Below are 3,000 nucleotides of genomic sequence, written 5' to 3' on the forward strand. Positions count from 1 at the left end.
AATAGTTAAAAGTCGTACTGTATTCAACAATGTACAGCTGGTATTAAGTTAACGAAAGATCAATATAGACCTATCTTGAAAGCCAATATCTTGTATTTTGAGAAAATGAAACGTCTTTAGGACTAATCTAAACTGAAAGCTCAACCTACAATATTGCTGGAACATCTAAGCAAAACAGCACTAGAGCATGATGGCTGTTGCATTTTGAACATCAGGGCGTAGGACATAAATACTTAATTAAAACAACATGATGTTAACAAAGCATCATACAGGCCAAGAGCACTTTTAATAACTACTGGAAAAACTCAAATGTTCTATGCAGTTATTTGGGAAGCCAGTGAATTCGCCGAGATTCTGTCTGCTAATGCCACTCACACTTGTCACCTTTGTAAATGCTAAAAAGTTTTGTACTTTCGAGCGTTAAGACTTTTTGTTAAAAATCACAAATCAAGAGTATACAGCTCTGGAATGACAGGATGGACACACTGAAAATATTATAGCTCATGAATTACTAGAATGGAGTCCTTAGTGTTTCACATACTTAAAATACCAGTGTACAGCACAAGAATGGCTATATAGTGTACTGTTTGGTGTTCATAAAATATTCTCTATTTAGAGTAAGCGAAAGTCATAAAATAAACATTAGCTTGAGCATTTGATAATACAAAGACTCATGTATTTAACTACACTCACACTTATAACGTTCCTGATATCAAACAGCAAAATACGTCTCACTTCGCCTTTGTAGATGGAACCTGAGAGTCGACTGCTTCGAGGCGTTCAATTACAACTGGCAGTTTAGAGTTCACATCCTTCAGTAAACCATTTCCACTCTAGACCTGGTACATGTCTTTAGCTGACACATTACTACTTTTGAGTTCTTTGCACTCACTAGCAGAACCTTAAGTGAAGACAGACGATCTTGGAGAGCAGATTTTTTGTCCATAAGCTTATTTCTTTCTGGTTGATAAAGCGCTGGTTCTTCAGATTTCGTTTCCAGGATGTTGATGAAGCTTGCTCTTTTTCCACCCGTTCCCGGTACGCCTTGTAAGACGCCTGCACAGCACAAAGCAGGTCCTTGGTGAAATGCACTTTGGTAGCATCTCCACGGTAGCGCTTCATGTAAGCTTTCGTTTGACGCAGGCTTGATATGCTAGTTATGAACAGCAAGCTTCAATGATCAACTGCGTGCTTGTTCTAACTCAAGCCCCCCACACCGTCAGCATTTCCGTGTGAGAGTGCAGTAACAGCCCTCACAAGCTTTAAACGTTTTGTATACCTGAGTTTATCGGTGAGAGTTTTGCACGCAAACACACTTTCCCAGTGGGCTACCAAGCTTGTCGACAATTCCCAGTCAAAGCCTTCATAAACAAGAGAGTTCCACTCATCAGTTAGATCCGATACCTCATTGGCAGGGAATTGGCGATGTACCGTAAGGACCTTGTGCACAGCTCTCCTTCAGCCTTTGGCTTTAAGAACAGTAAGTGGAACACTATGTTGTCCAGTGGCAACCTTGAGATTAGGTATTTAGCACAGGTTATGTAAAATGCTCTTGCTTTTGGGTGAAATGATTGCTTTTCTGCTGATGGCCACGATTCCGTTTCGTTTTCAGTGCCCAAAGCAACTTCAGGCTTTGTCTTCCAGTACTCGTTTTTGTGAACATCGAGGTCTTTCAGGCGTAACCCCGATACACTTGTATACAATTCCCGCCTGAGAAATCTACCAAGAAACTGCCGAAACAAGCTACCATCAAATCGTAAAAAAATGTGCTGGAAACGATCCTTGGATTGAAACAATGTTTAGAATTTCTCAAAGATTTGGGCGGCATTTTTCACGAAAAGCAATCTCGCTAGTAGTGTGGTGTCAGCAAATTCTGAGGCCAAGCGGTTATGTCCTAGGGACGAAGATGATCTCGGCTTAGCAGATTTCAAAAAGAAAGCCTTGAGGGCATCATACTAGTTGAGAACGCGGTCCGCACTTGGCAGCAATGCTAACCACCAGCTGTCTACGTGTCGCACGAATTCGAGTTGAGCCAATGCAAGACTTTGTTTAAGCTGCGCCATATCTGCGTGCCTTGTTGCATACTTGAAATATTGGTAACGATCCCACACAATTGATTCAATTTCAGAGCAAAATAAATCCAGTCCTGCGGCAAATGCGCTTAGGACTTTGTGGAGGCTGCACTCCCTAATGTTAGCCATGTCGGGGCTGACTTCTGCCTTTAATTTCCGCTTCAGAGTGTTCTAACATTCGGCACATCACGGAAAAGCAAATCATGTGCTTCTTTTGTAAGCTCATTAATTGCGTCTTCAATGCAAGAAAATAGTATTTCTGCTGTTGCATGCCCCAGATGAAATGATTTGAGGTGTTCAACAACTACACCTTGTGCACTACCGGAGTAGTACCGGACAAGCACATCGAGTGGCTGAACTCGATATGTGAGAGTGCAATAACAGCGCGCCCTGAGGCACAGGGATTTCATCAATCAGGACACAGAAGAAAATATCAGGAGAGCAGAGGTCTTCAAGAACCTTGGACTTAAGGTATGGTCCAAGTCAATCAGAAATAATGTAGAAAAGTTTCTTGCGGCCACATTGGAAACCCTTCACGATTTCTGAATAGGGGAACATTTAAAGGTACACGTTTGTTGGCTGCAACATCTCCCTTACTGTACGGCACAAAGTTTTCCACCACGGTAAGTCCGAAAAGCATTCCCACTTTCGCGACCTTGTTCGGCAAAGACCCTGATGTTACATTAGAAAAATCTGTCCTGCTCCGAATGCATAGCGCTTTTCATGAGCACACCTTCACTGTTGCGCTTTTCTCTCGCATTTTGAATGTGCTTCTGTGAGCTCTCATGGCGCATAACAGCTGTTCTACCATGCTGCGAGCAATGCAGAGTAACGTTTCACAGTGTGCAGAAACCGTCAGTGTCCTTCAGCGCTGGCCGACACCATAGAGAGACTAAGTCTCCGTTGCTATCCGTCTTGTACAGCACGT

General features: G+C 42.6%; 1 pseudogene; it reads right to left on the bottom strand.

Annotated features, from left to right (window-relative positions):
• Positions 1–891: 891 nt before the first annotated feature.
• LOC125939933 (uncharacterized) lies at positions 892–2,630 on the bottom strand (annotated as a pseudogene).
• Between the last annotated feature and the right edge of the window lie 370 nt (positions 2,631–3,000).

The sequence above is a fragment of the Dermacentor silvarum genome, chromosome 9, assembly GCF_013339745.2.
Source record: "Dermacentor silvarum isolate Dsil-2018 chromosome 9, BIME_Dsil_1.4, whole genome shotgun sequence".
Classification (NCBI taxonomy): domain Eukaryota; kingdom Metazoa; phylum Arthropoda; class Arachnida; order Ixodida; family Ixodidae; genus Dermacentor; species Dermacentor silvarum.